This window comes from Takifugu rubripes, chromosome 16, assembly GCF_901000725.2.
Source record: "Takifugu rubripes chromosome 16, fTakRub1.2, whole genome shotgun sequence".
NCBI classification, from domain to species: domain Eukaryota; kingdom Metazoa; phylum Chordata; class Actinopteri; order Tetraodontiformes; family Tetraodontidae; genus Takifugu; species Takifugu rubripes.
Genome location: NC_042300.1, coordinates 11,798,264 through 11,814,580, shown reverse-complemented (window position 1 = coordinate 11,814,580; position 16,317 = coordinate 11,798,264). Strand labels below are relative to the sequence as shown.

Genomic DNA, 16,317 nt, shown 5'->3' with positions numbered 1-16,317 from the left:
TCGATACGTGTCCGTCCACTAGGTGGCAGCATCGACGCACGAAATAATTGTGGCGCCGTTTAAGCAGCGTAGTTCAAATCAAAAAACTTCCACTTTTCCTGCTGAGCCATAAAACACTTGTAACTTTTGTTTTTCTGTACATCTAAATCTGTTTATATTTCAATGGGGGGGGGGGGGTGAAATATACCCTCCCCCCCCCCCCACCATTCAACAGTATTAACTCCAATTCTTTAGCTGGAGTGTCATGTCTCAGTTGTATCCTCACAAAAGGTTTTGTTGCTTACAAGGATCGAGCGTAGTTTAAGGAAAATGTCGGCGCCTCCCAGCGTATGTGGTCGCCTCGGTGGGGGTTTGAGTATGACTCAAAAACAAACAGAATCAAGGCCACCAAGAAGTCACTGTGTTGTCTTGCCAAGTGCATTGTGGCCTTCAAACACTGCCTATTAATTAAAAACCAACAGAAGAGGATCACTCGGCGCTCAGTGTGCAGGGAGAGCCGTCACACAACGCCTATTAAAGCTTCCATTCACATGAAAGCCATCTCCAGACAACGGCAGCTTTTCAGGAGCGGCGCTCCCTGCCAGCCTCCGTTTGCTCCTCAACAGGATTGGGGCATTTAGAGTGTGTGAGTGTGTGTGAGATCTCTCTCCCTCTCTGTGCCACTGCAGAGACCAGCCTGTTCCTGGTGCCAGCCACTTCTTCCCCAGGATGCCGCCTCCACTCCCAGTGCCAGGGCTCTCGCCCTGCTCTGCACGTCAGTATGTCTGCCAGATTGAAGAGTCTCCATCGGTGACACGGCCGTCCAGCTTCCTGTGGGGCAGCTGAAAAGCTGCTTTGACAGCTCTCTTGATTGACCTGGTTCCATCTCCTCATTGTCTAGACAGCTGGTTGTCAGTTCTTTAAGTTTCCTTCATCATCCTATCTCTCAAACAGATTTTACAACACAGTTAACTGATCACTGTATAAATGATTTATTTAGATCAAAAATGAATCTTGGCTTCATTTATTTATTTATAATGGAATACTGATTTAATTGATCCATTATAAAAGTAAATTTCGCTTTTAGTTTGGCCACACGCTGCAGTATTCCAGGAGGCCTGTAGGCGGCAGTATAGACCACTCGGAGGGTGAAGGGTTTAAGTTTGGGCAAGTAATTAATCAAGTAAACAGCTTCCCTATTCGTTTCTAACACCAACGTGTTTGAAAATAGTATAATTTTAATCGGATCTCAATTTATACCTCCCCACTTTTTTTAAAAATTAGAATAACTGATCAAAACAAGACAGCGATCTATTATAGTAACCCGGTGGAATCCCCGTCACCAGACCAGGGTCCGAAATAGGAAATGAGACACACGTGCGCTTTTGGGAAACCAAAGTGAGGTTGTCAAAACAGCCGTACCGAGTCTACCAGCGGGTTTCCCCGCCGAGCAGGGCTCCTCTGCGGACAATGACCCGTGTATCCAAGGTACAAAGTGTTCTCTGTGGCCGGGCCGGAGCGCCCCTACATTTATGGGGGTGACTGGCCGTGCTCAGCACAGCATGTCCGCCTGAGCGTGCGTGATCAATCATCGTGGTTGAAACAATGGAGCCGTGTGAAGAGAGAAGGCTGCAGGCCCGACCCGCCACCTCGGGCGTCCACGACGGCCCGGGTCGCCATCCGTCGGTAGCGAAATGAAAGGGAGGAGGCAAACGATCATCGGCCACATCTGGTCCACATTAGGCGGAGGTGAGACGTGGAGACGAGCACAAGTGCGCCGTGCTTTTTCATGGACTCCCCTTTAATGTCTGACAGATACCTTAAGTCAAAGCTACAGTGTATCTCCTCCATCTGTGCCCGAAGGCTCACATGGAGACCTGCTTCAACGAAACAAGCTCTTTAGTCTTTGGAATGACTCGGGCCTCTCTGCCCATAATTGCCTTGAATAATTTTCTGGAAACTGCCCTGTTGCAAAGGCATTTGCCCTTTAAATACATTAAAAGTGTTGGCAGAATGACCCACTCCAGCCTTCTTTGCTTGGTCACACAAACAGGTTTTTCCCTTTACCTGTCCTAAATGAGTCTTGCATTGGGAGAGGTCATAAATAAAGGTCAGGAGATATTTCCTACACCGTTAGTATGATTAGTTTTAGATGCCCTAAAATCTCAGGCAAATGCAGGAGGAGAAAACTGTCACCTCTGGAATCTGCATATGGCGGTTGTCAATACTCCGGATACAAGCGTTCCTTAGCCTGCATCATAAACCAGCAGCAAAGCCCACGCTGCCTTTGTTCCTCTGGAACGCTCTGCGGTTCCTTCATAATCCCTGCAGCATAAATCAAAGATAAGTAATGAGCTTTCCCAGGAAAAGGTGGAAGTGGAAGAACATGGGGTTGATCTGCAGTCGCTAAACGCTAAGTGGCCGGTGTTGTGCTTCAGAGCGGGGGCACAGGAAACACGCGTGTAAATGCATGGCTTCTTAGGCTGCGTGTGAAATGAAAATGTCACAGTGATAAAGAGTGCACCTTCCCTAAACCAGTGTGTGTGTGTGTGTGTGTGTGTGTGGGGGCGTGCAAGATGGGTCGGAAGTAAAGTTGTGAGCCTTGCTGTAAATCCACACCACGAGCTGCAGACGCTAGATCACACACATGCCAACACTTGGGTCTGTTCCTCGGAGCAGCATATGTGGACTGGTGCATATTTATGTCATGGAAGTGTATGTTTACTGCTATGTGAAACTTAATTCTATAAGATCAGTGGGCTTCTGGGCCTGTATACTTTTCTTTTATTTGCCTCTTTGTTCTGAAATGATGCAGAGCACCAGATGAGTAGAGAACAGAACAGCTTCTGTAGAAGAGAACACAAGCAGCAGCAGACATCCAATGTGTTAAAACCCCCCCAAAAAGGTTAGCTTAGGGTTCTGAAGGGCAACGCACACACCGCCATGCCTGGCTATTGAATTTACCTCACGCAATGTAGTATGAATGAAGCCCTTAAAGGTATCGGCTTCCAGTCAATAAACAGGGGAATTGGCTGCATGGTTCAGCAGGAGTTGAACATGTGGGACCAGTCACAAACGCACACACTCGCGCTGCCCCGGTCACCAGTCGGGAGACTAATGTGTGCGTTAAACTCAGCGTTCAACTTCACAAATCCATCCACCGAGTCAATGGCAGTGCCTTGGTGGGCTTTGGGCTCCGTCCGGTAACACAAAACTAATCAAACTGAGCCCCCCCCCCCAACCAACCTAAATGTTGTTTGACATTTGACAATTTGTGTCCACTTTTGTTTCCAGGCAGGGAATCCAGATCAAACGCATTGGCCTTTTCCCGTCACTCCTGATGACTCCCGGTTTGCTGCTGTGTGAGGCTGTTCGATGGCGGCGCTGCGGTGCGTGTCCTCGCCACTCCAGGTGTGTGTGTGTGTGTGTGGGGGGGGGGGGGGCAGTGGCCAGTCATTTACCTTTTCCCACCTCCATCTCTCTCTCTCACCCTGAATAACTGTCATCCTGCAGGATGCATGGCATCAACGCTCCTCTGATTCAAGGGCACTTTTAAATCTTACCCCCTTTCACACACTTGCACCTCATCTAGCTCCCCATTGCTCCCCTCGTAGACTCGGGGCATGTGGTTTTCCTGGGCAGGAGATAAGAGAGACGTGTCAGCCTGTGGTACTGAGCAAACACATCTTTTATCCGGCCCCCCCCCCCCCCCTCCTTTGACTCCTCTCGCCCTCTCCGAGGAGCTAAAGGAGAAGAGACAGATCTCCTCGTTGCTGACGAAAAAGCCTCTCCTTCCTCCTCCGGTGGGGCACATCAGAGGCATGTGCTCCTCGCTTTATGAAGGGAAAAGTGGTCCCCCGCCCCCACAAACTCTGCTTCCATTTATCTCTGACTACCTCACCCTGGTCCCCGTGCACACGCTCACATGTCTGCGGCACATGCACGCATGCACAGGCTGGGTTCGCTTTGATTCCTGATTGCCTCTGGTTTCTGCGGCGGCTCGATCAGGTTACTGTTCAAACTACGTGCCGAGCGAGGCGTGCGCGCCCGCCTGAGCCGTCCCTGTGTGTGGAAGTGTGATGAGAGATTCTCAGTCGGCGTTGAGAGTGGCGCTGTGTCGGGAGCTATTTTTAGCACAGGCCTGAATCCGTCCCCCGGCTGACAGCGCCGTTCCGTTATCGTCGGGCTGCAGCGCACGACTCTGCTCTCGCTGCTATGGGGGGGGGATTCTGATTCTATTCTGAGGCTTTTTATAGGCTCCTCTACTCTGCATACATTCTGTGACTTAGTCAGTGTGTCAAGTACTTGGGGGGGGGGGGAGATATTTCCCGTAGCTGGACGACATACTTTCATTGTGCACGGAAAGGCTTGATCTCACTTGGCAGACACACCCTGCAGATTGCACTTCACACGTTATTTCCCCTCCACGCCCTGGGCTATAGCGCCCGCCATCACCCTGGCCCTCGCAGGCCCTACCTTTGATGGGTAGAACCGCGTGAAGGGTCAGATGGTGTGGAGGGCCTGTGATTCCTTGAAGGGACATTAACCACGAGGGCCCGAGGAATGGCCTTGTCCATCACAAGTGTGTGAGTGTGTGTGTTTACCTTGCAAAGTGTGCGTGCGCTGTGATGTCCGCTGGTGTTTTTATTGCACATGAGCCGTATGGCAAAAACAAACCTGGGAAAATGATCCTCCAAACACCAAGTTCTACTGTAACCCCCTTAACATCTGACCTGAGACCGGGGTGATGTTCATTCAACTGGTGTACACGGAGCTCTTGACACAGGGAAGCTGCGTGTTGGATCACACACACACACACACACACACACACACACAGAATTTGAGTGTGTTTTTCTGTGTGAAAGTAGCAAAAAATGCCATCAGAAATGGGGAGACTATCTCTTCCTGTTTCAGTACCCAGCTCTTACCGTTCATGGAGATGGCAGTGGCGTGTTTGGTCTGGGTTAAATGCCCGATCCTCTGGTCGGGTCGCTCAGCCTGATGCTGGCTGAGGCGGGCTCAGTGTAACTGGTGCTGTCTGGCCCTCTGGGTGGTCAGGCTGCTGAAAAGGTTTTGGACTGGGTCCAGGATAAAGTCCTCAGTTGGCTCCATGGCTCTTCCGGAATAGACTGGCCAAAAAAGTTGTCCATTTTGTATTGAGCACTTATGGTACTGTAAATACTTCACTTTCAATATCCAGCTCTGAGTCTAACTGCTCGCTCTGACTGACACTTTTGCCGAATTGCAAGTATTTTCCTTTCGTTGCTGTTTCTCCATTTGCAGTGAAATTTGTTTTACTTGTAATACTGTAAACCTTCCATAGAGCTCAATTAAGCAGGAGTTTGGTCTAGAAAATTCAAAGAAATGTTCCTTTTGGTTTTACTCTAAAAGCCCTTTGAGGTTTTCTGGAGTTTTCAGTTACAAACGACATCTTTTCCCTGGCAGCTCTCTGAATCGGAGAGGAAAAACAAAATCTACTTGTATCTCCCAATTAATAATTCATGTTATTTTTTGAGAAAGTCCATAAAGGCAATTTTAAAGAGATTTTTAATTTGGGCAACTGGGACTGTCGTGATTTTCAGCTTGAAACTACAATTTAGCGGTTAAGATTTGCTATCGCCAAAATCACATGTACTCTAACGATAAACAAACAAAATAACAGCCATTAAAATAGGATTGAGCCAAAGAAAGCATTGCCATTGATGAATGGAGTCAATTATCCAAGCTCTGGCCCTGCTCCATATGTAAGGAATTGTAAACTACAGTTGTTAGCATGGCCGCCGAGGGACACGAGCTAAGACATTTCTTTCTAATCAGCTTCAGATCACACTATCGCTTCATATCCATTGTCTTTGTGTGGTCTGTTTTCATATGCTGACTTGTAACTGCAAACTATTGTATCAGTCTTATCTGTCATCTGCCTCCAAGTCTCAATCTTATCAGCTCCGGCACACTCTGCCCGAATACTACAACCTACGGCCTGTAGCGGGCGGGTCAAAGTTCGCCTGTTCCTGGGCTCACCCCTGCCTGACCTCTTCTGATGGGATAGCCCACGCACACAAAGGAACCCCAGTGGCCAGTGGAACCACCCCAGTTAGCCCCAGCAGGGACTGATGGGAGAAAGGTTTCCGGGTCAGGGGTCAGCGGGATGCCACATGCTCGGTCATCTGTCACAAGGCTCACTCATCTTGGATGACAGTGGAGGCCTTTGAGAGGTGCCCTGTCCTCCGTCAGAGCCCCAACACTCACGAGTGGATCTGGTTCTTTCAGGCTCCTGGCGATGAGAAGTAGGGACGTGTTAAACTGGAGGGAGTCTTCATGCCATGTCGAGCTTACAGCAGTTTTTTGTTGGGTTTTTTTTCCACAGGATGCTTACAAATCGGCTCGAAGGATTGCAGACACATTTCAGTTCTGTTTTCCTGTGACTGTCTCACAAACTGAGGCGACAGACGCAGTATAGGGTCGAGGTCAGCGTGTCCAGACGGGATGCAGGGCTCAGTTCCATGGCAGAGCGCCGCCGTCACTGCTGAGGAGGTGAAACCTGACTCGGATCGATGGGTTCACCTCAGCTGTTGTCCCTGGAGGCCGCTCACTCTGGCTCACTGCCTCCACTCCCTGTCTGCCTTTTCCTGCAGCTTCACTCTCTACGGACCTTCTCGCATCTTCTCTTTCCCCAGATCTGGAGTGCGCCACGCTCTGTGCCACCAAAACAAACCAGGGAGCACAAACAATCCAGAACAAATAATATATCATTACCCCCCCCCCCCCCCCCCCACCCCCCCCACCCCCACTTTACTGAGTGTTCATCTTCCTCTTTGATCGATCTGCGGAAGGAGCTCCTCTATCTTCCTGTTGCGGACGATCAAAGTGTCTGAGGAATGTTTTTTAATTCATATGGTTCCAATGTGTGTGTGTGTGTGTTTTCTGGTGGGGGGGGGGTGCATTAGAACATTATGGCTACTATACAAACTCCCAGGGGAGGCATGCTGCAACACATGTGTGCACTCTACATATTTGTAAGTGCACATATGTGCAGAAATATGCACATGGTAGAATGAATGGGCTCTTGGCATTGATCTGGTTTTCGTTTTGTACCATCGGAAGTCTTGGGGATGGGGGGGCAGCGTTGTTGTTGCATTGAGGGCAACAGTTCAAGCAAGACACACAAAATACAACCAAGATGAAGAACTGGGGCAGGTTATGACAAACATATTTATTGTGTTACCTCTCCGATGCACAGAATCAAATGGCTACAACAGAACAGCCGAGTGGAACGCTGACTTTTGCTGGATGAGGGCAAAAGGAGACGTGGTGGATCTGTGCCTTCCTTCCACAGGAAGTCAATTAGTGCTGCTGACGGGGCAGACTGACGGATGTGCTGCGCAAACTCCACGGCAATGCTGACGGTCCTCATTATTATCCAGCCTTCACTGAGTGGAAAGGATGGAAAATGGTTAGAAATTAGAATTAGGGGGAGTGGCCATAAACAAGATCTGCTTGGCGAGTGAGGGAGCTCATCAAGGTGTCTCTCTGTGCCCCCAGACCTGCACCTGGGGAAGACTTTGCCCCGATGCAGCCGTGACTACGTCCCTGTGTTTTGGATATGAAAAAGGAGAGCTCCAGCCAAGAGCCTTTTCCTGTAAACGTCCTCCTCTGGGTGAGAACCATGAATCCCCCTCTGGCAGCATTCCAACCGGAAGCACAGATCACGTCCAGTCAAAACTGGCCAGTGTTTGGTTTCCACCACGGAACGCCACTGGCGCCCGGCTGTGTTTGGGAAAGAGGGGAGGGCTTCAGGATGAGAGGGTGTGATACAGGTGAACAGCGGACCTCTTGTATCTAATTTGTTAATTTTCCTGGAAGTGAGGAAAACCTTGACAACCTAACGTTTCTAATGGAGAGAGGCTTTCATCTCTCAGCGCTGTAATTGCCCCGCCGGTGCCAGTTGCTGGGGCCACATGAACACACGGAGGTGCCAGGCCTTCTCGACACATGTTACTATGCTTTTGTAATGAGTTGAAAACTCCCATCTGCTCTCTGCTCCCCTTTCTTCTCTGGGTCAGTGGATACGAGCCATTAATCATTACCTGAGTGTGTGACAGCCAGCTTTTGATTGCAGGTTGGATCCCAGCGCCTTTGACGACTTTCTCCGGCTGACGTTGCTCGAGGGCTAAAGGCAGGTAGGCTGGGTGGTGTGTGTGTGTGTGTGTGTGTGAAGGGGGGGGGGGGGGGGTCGTGTAGAACGGGTTGAACACACATCACAGGAAGCATAATTGGCCGTGAGTGAGCGCTTACTGGATCAGCAGCAAGTGCCCTGACTGAGCAGTGTGTGTCAACCTCCGTGTACCCCCTCCAAGCAGCCGGAGATATTTTTTAATTCTCCTCCAACATCAGCCCTCAGGAATGCCCCCCCCCCCCACCCATAGATACCATACTTCAGGCCCTGCTCCCTTTCATTCACTCTTGTTCTGCTTCCCATTATCTTTATTTGAAATGCAGATCTATATTGACTCATCAGAAACACATGTTGGCGGCGTCCCTGCGTGTGTGCGGCCGGCGCATGCAGAAAGACGTGCGCGCCCACAAACATGCAGCGCACGTGGCTTATGTACTCAAATTCACTTATTTTCTGTATGAAATGTGATCTGAATGTTCGCTGTAAAACGGGCCCGAGGTGCACTCCGGAAATACCTGGACGTATAGACGGACGCGCGCCGTTTGATCCTGCGCTGCCAGGTCACCAGAGTTCAGAGCCTTCACAGACATTCCTGTCTGATCACAATCTGCACCACGGAATGGTTCCGCCTGCAGGTACAGTAGATCAAGTTGGTTACGAATGCACAACCAAGTTGGATCTGGTGGGACGCCTGCTGAAGGGGGCCTGCTGATCAAGCACAGGCCTGTCTTGGCTTCTACCCCAGTCTGTAGTCTGATGAGGGTGACTCCGTGTTCTAACGGCTCCTTTGATTTCCTTTTTGCCACGTGACGTGTTCTTGGAATCTCAACAAAGGAATATAGCAGTGATGTGTAGAGTCCTATTAGGGTCCATACCAAGGCCCCCAAACTGCTGGTTTTGAAATCTAGGTACATGTTACAGGACAGTCCCCCCTCCCATTGGGAAATAAGGCATCTCGGAAGCAGCGGGTTGTGTTCATCCATAAACATTTGGCTTCAGGTAGAAATGATCTTTTTCTGAAACAGAAAGATACATGATGACAGGCTCCACATGTAATAGGGAATAAAGACAATAGCAGGAATGTGTTGAAAGGGTTTCCTTCGCCTGGACGGAGAAGAACTTTTTGAGCACCGAAAGGTAAAGTTTTGCATATTTCTTTCTGAAAGCCCACCAGAGGAGAGGCTGTTTCCGCCATCATGGCAAATTCCTCTGCAACTTTCACAGCGTCGGCCCGACAGCGGGTTGTCTTTGGGGTGGTCGCGCTGAAGAGGCCCCCTGTTTCATAGCTGCTCAGGTCCCCTCCTGCCATGCTTGGCTAAAATAAAGAGGCTCTCTGTGTACTGGGGTGTGGAATCAGCGATATCCCACCATTCCTTAACTTGTGGTTCCAGTCTCCTCATGAACTGCCTACGTGTGTTCCATATCGATGAGCTTTTAGTCAAGTCAAAATAGTGGGAAGATACTGAAGCATTTTTCATTTAGTAACCGTTTTTCTTCACATCAGACAAACTATTTTGCCAAGTTTTGTTAGTAAGTGTTGCATGAGGTTGGGCAGATTTGCTCAGTGGCCAGCAAATAAACAGGTTGTACCGGACAGTGTCCCAGCACTCGGATTGGCGGGACTGTGCCTCAATTAGCTTCCAAAAATGGACACAGAAGCTCGATTACCACATAAGTTCAGCACCAGGCTCCAGTGCCGAGGCTCCGTTCGAAATGCGCTCCCTGATTGGGAATCATTGTGCATCGGATTAGCATGTGGTAGTCATCTCCAGCCAATTAGCAATAAAGATGTAGATAATCGGTGCCCTCCTTTTGTTGCCACGTCCATTATCCTAATCGGGCCAGCCGGAGTGACGGCCGCGCATACGTGTGCAATAAGTCGACCATTGTCTTTGTGAACCCAACTGTGGAGAGGAATTAAATATTGGTGGGGGCTGTTTTATATGTTTTTTTCCTTCTTCCTGGTGCTGTGACAATGCCAGGCAAGGTGAATGTGGGAGAAGCCCTCCCACATTAATTTCCTATTATCGCTTCCTTTGTCTTGTACCTTTTTTTTCCAATTCTCTTTCACACTTCCTTGTCACACCCCCTTACTCCATCATTCCTCTCCTCATCCCTCTCTGCCTGTAATTTCCTGCTCTCTTTGTCCTATACATGCTATAATACGACAGATAAATGACGTCAGTCTTGCGGTTGCACTCATTACTGTAATAGCCTGGCGCGCTCTGCTCGGGGAGTGGTGGCCAGACATATTTTTTCTTCTGTAGCCTGCATTGCTGGTGGCTCATCTCTCTTTGTTTGTCTGGCTCTTTCCCTCTGCTACTGTCTTTGTGCTTTTGCTCCGCAGTCTGCTGCTTCATTGCCGGTGTCATGCGTCTTTGGCTTTTTTATTTTATTTTTAAATCTTGCCACTACCGCCTTGGTCCCTATGCCCCTGACACCTGCATGCCACCCCTGTTGCTGTCTCTCCTGGCAGTTGCTTGATTGATATGGTGTCTTCTCTTTGCTGTCCAGTGCACTAATGATGATGATCCTGTGGCCTGCTGTGTATACTCCTTTGGGAAGTGTCAGTACCAGGGTGGTGTGTGTCCGTTGTCGTGGAAATATCAGTGGCGGCTGTTGAAAATGGAATCTCAGAGCCAAAGGAAGGGCAGTGAATCGATCGCGCTGTCTGCACGGGGCTGTCAATAATGAGCTTGTAGTGCTTAGGGACTGATGAAAATCCTAATTTGAACTTAATGGCCCCCGTGGAGGAGTGCAGGCTTGGCTCTTGTCTGTGGGAGAGTGAGATAAAGGACACGGCCACAGTCTTTAAAGAAGCCCAGCGCAGATTCTCATGCATCTCTGAGGTTTTCCTGTGATATAGGAGAAGGGAGGAAGGCAATTGAAAAGAAAAATGTCGAGTCGAGCCCCCTCAACTCTCAACGGGGCAATGAGAGATGATGGGTGGTGACAATACACCCTTCAACCAAAAATGTGCTTCCTCTCCTCTGGCCCTCCACCTCTTGTCTTCAGGCACCCCCCTCACAGCTGTCTTTACCACGGGGCCCTGGCTTGAGAACCTTTTTGGCGTCTCCAGGACCCCAAACACGCTGCCCTTCCTGATCTGAGAGCTGTCACCCCAGGATACTTCAACCTTTGAAGCCCCACTGCTGGGGCTCTGACCATGAGCCACAGGACAGCACAGGGAAGCTGCACAATTCTTTTCAAATATCGTGGCCTGTAGAACATCTTTGATATAAACCCAACATGACAACAGCAAATTACAGCCGATGAAGGGCAGAGGGGCCCGAGGGAAGCTATCACAGGGTGGACAACACAATGACGAGCACAAAGCTACTGTCCTGCTGCATTAGCTGTGTCTACTTTTTATTTCTCTTGCCCTCTCCATCTCTCCCAGTTTTGGAGGCTTTGTTCCCTTGCTGCTGTCATTACCTCTGTCAAGTTGAATAAATCTGGTGGGATCATGTGGACGAACTGTCAATTATTGATGTCGTGTGAATGTTAGATTTTATGTGAGCTTTTCCCAGCAATGTCGGATTAAGGCCTCGCTTTATCAGTGCCGCACTGAGACGATTGTTTGTCTGCTATTGATCAAAACCAGGCATAATCAATAGTTTCCGTCTCGCTACAGTGGTGGAAACGACTGAGAAAATGGCAGCAAGGCGGGAGAGACGGCCTGACGCCGTCTGGTCCGTAACATTCTGATCCCGTGAAACCACTGAGGCATTAAAATGAACGCTGAAGGATTTTCATAACCTCCATAATTTTCGCCCCCTCCCGCTTAATCTTGCAGACTTTGCAGAGGGTTAACCGTCTGCTTCGGGAGCAGACCCCAGTTATGTAACCCGCTGATAGAGTTGTTATTGGGGACTGATAAGGGCATGTGATCCCCACGGTGGAATTAACGCGCCGCTCCCTTCAAACCCCCCATTTTTCTTCTCACTCAAAGCAAATTTCTACTAAAAATCTTCAAGCTGTGGCGGAGGCTTCAAGTACAACAAAGACAATGCCATTGTTTTACAACCCCCCTCCCTCCCTTATCCTACCCACCAAATTATAAGTACCCCACTGGGCTCCAGAAAAAAGCCTGTCGGCCTCAATTCCCTAAAACTCTACGTCTAAACTGTCTCTTTAGATTGCTGTGAAAAGAAAAATGTTTCTCCTGTTTTTGTCTTCAGCCTTTTGTTCCCCCGGGCCCTCGATTGTCTTCTAATTGATGGCGCTTTGAGGTTTAGATTCATCGTTGATTTTCCCATGCTGTCGATGGGCTGTGCAATGATTGAATGGAAAGGACGCCAGGAAGGTACCGACACAAACGAACAGAAAGCCGACATGGCACCAAAGTGAGAGGAAACAGGATTTGAAAGCTGCAAATGAACCGACTCCAGCGTTTCAAATATTACCCCCCCCCTCCAAAAAAAAAAGATGACAGTGAGGCGTACCTTAGAAGAGGAAGGAAGGAGTGTCTGCTCGTGCCTTTACCTGCATCCTGAAGGTCACCTCTGCTCAGTCTAGTGTGGCAGCGGGTAGGTGCCCAGGGAGGGCTGCAGAACTGAAGAGTAAGCACAAACAAAGACAAGTGACCCCAGAGCCGGTGCCGCTTTTGTCTCGGAGCGGCCGCATGTTCTCCTGCATCACATTTAAAATTGCCTTCCCGTGACAGGAATGGAGAGTTGGTTCCTTTTGTGTACAGCTGAAGTTCTTGATTTTCCACTTTAAAGGACACATTAAAGCATGCGTGTTGTTTTCAAGGTCTGCGAGGACAAACTCCCTCTGTAAAAATAGAATATCTCACTCTACCCTTTCTCTGCCACCTTGTGTTTTCATGAGACTCCTTTTTGCGAGCGAGGACCTGTCCCCCGTCTGACACGTTCCCAATATGAAGAAACGGCGCGGATTTGCATGAATTTGCCTTGCTGTTGATGATTTGCATATCCATTGAAGTTGAATATTGTCATATTTCATGGGTCCCAGCATCTTGCAGCTGCGTTGAAAGAGATGAATTAAAACCATTTATCTGTTAAAGGTCCTGCCGTGCCTCAGGACGTCTCTATTTGTCTTGGTAACGGTTAACGACAGGAAAATCTCTCAAACGCCATCGCAACAAATTTACTTTCGGAGACAAAAGAGCCCTGAAAATCTGAGCCCGCATCTCTGCTTGGGAAGCATTTAAGGCGCTGACACTGAAGCATTTAAGGCGCTGACACTGAAGACGTTCTGGGCATCGTCTCGCCGGGCGCACCATCCGCACCGAAACCTCCTGTTGTTTACACCGCTCCCCTCTTTCTCTCCCACCGCCCCCCCCCCCCCCCCTTCTCTTGCATAATAGCTGTTGTGGCCGTGAGCTAGTAAGCAGCAGCAATGAGCTCACCGCCGCTCATCCCCCGCCCACCCAGCCTCGGCTGGGTTTACTGAAAAGCAGCCAGTATTTCATCATCCTCGCCGTCTCCACTCGGTGACCCTTCCTGTAGTTATACCTGCGCTCCCCTCACGGTGGCAGCCCAGTCATGCGTTTTCCCCTCATCTCAACCCAGACGCTTTGTCCTCGTTGACTGTGTGTCTGCTTGTAAAGGCTGCCAGGAACACCAACCGCCTGGAGTCTGCAACGCTCTCCCTCTCTGGGACCGGCTTGTACCAGTAGACACAAGCGATAGAGAAAGGGAGGTGAAGACAGACAGAGAGAGTGTGGAAAACAGGAAGCAAAAAAAAGGAGGGGAGGGCACATTTAAAGCAGGGTGGATGTATATATGGCGAGAGAAACAATAGGATGCTCTGGGACCTTGTGGGATTTAGGAAGCGGTTATATAAAACGGACCGGGAAGAGGAGACAAAGAGCGGGACAAATATAGAAAAATCAGACAGGCAGATACAAAGATGGATGAGGTGAGGAGGAAAACAGGGGGAAGAAAGACAGGAATAGTGTTCTGTTATAGAAACTGTCTACATTTCATCAGGCCACCAACATGTGGTGGCAGATGTTCATGCCGGGCGATGATGCGATATCATTTTCAGGTATCTGTTTTAGGCATTCGGTAGGATGGGGAAGGATGGGGGCTGCGACGGGTGTAAAGGTGCCATAATTGAACGTGTAAGCAGGAAGGAGAAGGGCTCTTAAGTCAACACCTGTCGTGTGCTGAACCGTGTGTGCGTGCACGTGTAGCTGAGAGAGAGAGAGAGAGTGGGGGTAAATGTGAGGAAAAGGGCTGGAATGCTGCCCAATCCCTTGGGGGATGCCCCCCCTTGAATCGCTCTCTGCTCCCCAAATGATACCTCATCTCTCTTATATAACCATATGATCCTTGTCTTTGTAACAAAGGCAGGCACGAGAGGAAGACACAGACAATGTGCACACGCACGCTGCACAGTCAGGAAAGGTGTTGGAGGTATTGTTAGTGGGATAGAAGATGTTGGCCCATGTCCAGGGGAGGATTATATCACTTCCCTGTTGCTTTCTACTTCAGTACTGGGAAATCTAGTTGAGCCCCAACTGTGCCAGAGCTTCCCCTCGCTGGCACCTCTGCGCCGCCAGCTGCACATCATCATGGGGGATTCAGGCCGGTTAGCGATAGAATTTATTTACATCCTCGGTGAGCACACATGTTCCTTCTCATCACCGTCATCTTTTTCACATCCGTCCAGTATTTACACACTTCAGGGCTTCAACTGGAACTTTGAATTCCATCCGACATTTTGATCTGCTTTGCTAGAAGAGCATTGAAGAGTGTCCATGTGATTGAGATTCTCCTTCCAAGATTTGAACTTGCAGGATATTTAACTCATATTAAATGTTTCTGCTCATATATCGTTTTTATGTGCTGGAAGTTCTGGTAAATTTCTGGTGCTATAATGGCAATGAATAATAAATACCTAAATAAATAATAATAATAAATAAAACCATTTGGTTCCAAAGTGATACATATCGTTTTCAGGCATTAGTCCCATAAAAGCTGAAGGATCCCAAATAAAAAGCGCTAAAGTGAGCTGTCTGGGGACTTTCACTGCAGCGTGACCCTAGTGTGGTGACCTTTGACCCACCGGGTGTACGCACAATGGGGTGCAATAAAACACCAGGGATATGGTGAAGTGGTGGAACTCCCCAAGGTCAATGATTTTTATGGGACGGAGAAAGCAAAAGAAAGCAAGTGGGGTAAAAAGAGCTGAAAAGGATGAGAGGAAAGGGAAGTGGTCGTAATTTTTTAAGAAAGAGAAAGTCACGGAGGAAAAGGGGCATGTGATCACCCACCCACACTACCCCCCCCCCCCACACACAGAAGCCTACTTTCCTATTGTTTTGGTCGACTCGGGACCCCTGAAGTGATTATGAAATTTAATTACAATACCCAGGGGGTCGGTATGGAAATGAGTTTCCATGTTTCTGTGTCACCAGGAGCATTTAGAGGAAAAGACCCCAGAGGGAGACGCAGGAAGTGCTCGTCATGACAGCTGGGGCATCATCCGATGGGGCCAACGCTGAACCTGTGACGAGAGCCCCCTATCGTAGAAAAGGGCGGAGTAAAAAAATATCCGGACAGAAATGAGGGCGACAAGCTATTCCTCCCACCTGGCAAACGCGCAGATGTGTTCCGCGCAATCCAATCACGTCTCTTGAACACGGAATGTGCGTAGCTGCCATAACGATATACGACATCAAAGTCTGGCCGGTCGTAAACTCCAAGGGATTGAATAACCCCTCAGATTAGCACTGTACGTCATGGCAACCGCCCCCGCTCAGGGTCTCAAGTGACATAAACGTCCCCATACGCCGAAAGCCAGTGGCGAGCTGGACCTTACTGACCGCGTGGTGGATGACGGTGCACGGGCAAATGTTTCGCTATCCTTCCTTTGTTTGTCTCGCGCCGGCTCTTTAAAGTGCAAAAGGTCTTTGTTTTGGATGCGGAGCGTGTTTGACTTCCAAGGTCACGGAGGAGCGGTGTGAAAAGGAGCAGCTGTCAACTCCACCAATGCCCTTGACCTTACATGTCAGTCGTGTCCTCAGTTGAATTAAACATCCTGTTGGTAATTCAATCTTCATTGTCAGTCCCGGCTCTTTATTGAGTTAAGACAGAAATATTGATCCAATTGTGGTTTTGGTCGGATTTGTGGTTACAGCTTCGCATCATTTTGCTTTGCTGTTGGGGACCGTCACACTTTGTTGCTGT

General features: G+C 49.2%; 2 long non-coding RNA genes across 4 annotated transcripts; one reads left to right on the top strand and one right to left on the bottom strand.

The window, feature by feature from the left end:
- Positions 1-1,068: 1,068 nt before the first annotated feature.
- On the top strand, positions 1,069-16,117 carry LOC105417594 (uncharacterized). Its single transcript, XR_965185.2, has 4 exons — positions 1,069-1,728; positions 3,274-3,390; positions 8,099-8,159; positions 15,546-16,117. It is a non-coding gene; the product is annotated as an uncharacterized lncRNA (long non-coding RNA).
- LOC115252985 (uncharacterized) lies at positions 7,178-13,350 on the bottom strand. Of its 3 annotated transcripts, XR_003891283.1 has the most exons (3): positions 12,959-13,350; positions 12,601-12,710; positions 7,178-7,409 (listed from the first exon to the last, which is right to left on the bottom strand). It is a non-coding gene; the product is annotated as an uncharacterized lncRNA (long non-coding RNA). The 3 variants fall into 3 exon arrangements; XR_003891282.1 differs by lacking the exon at positions 12,959-13,350 and having other exon boundaries at positions 12,601-12,939; XR_003891281.1 differs by lacking the exons at positions 12,601-12,710; positions 12,959-13,350 and adding an exon at positions 8,671-9,232.
- Positions 16,118-16,317: the final 200 nt, after the last annotated feature.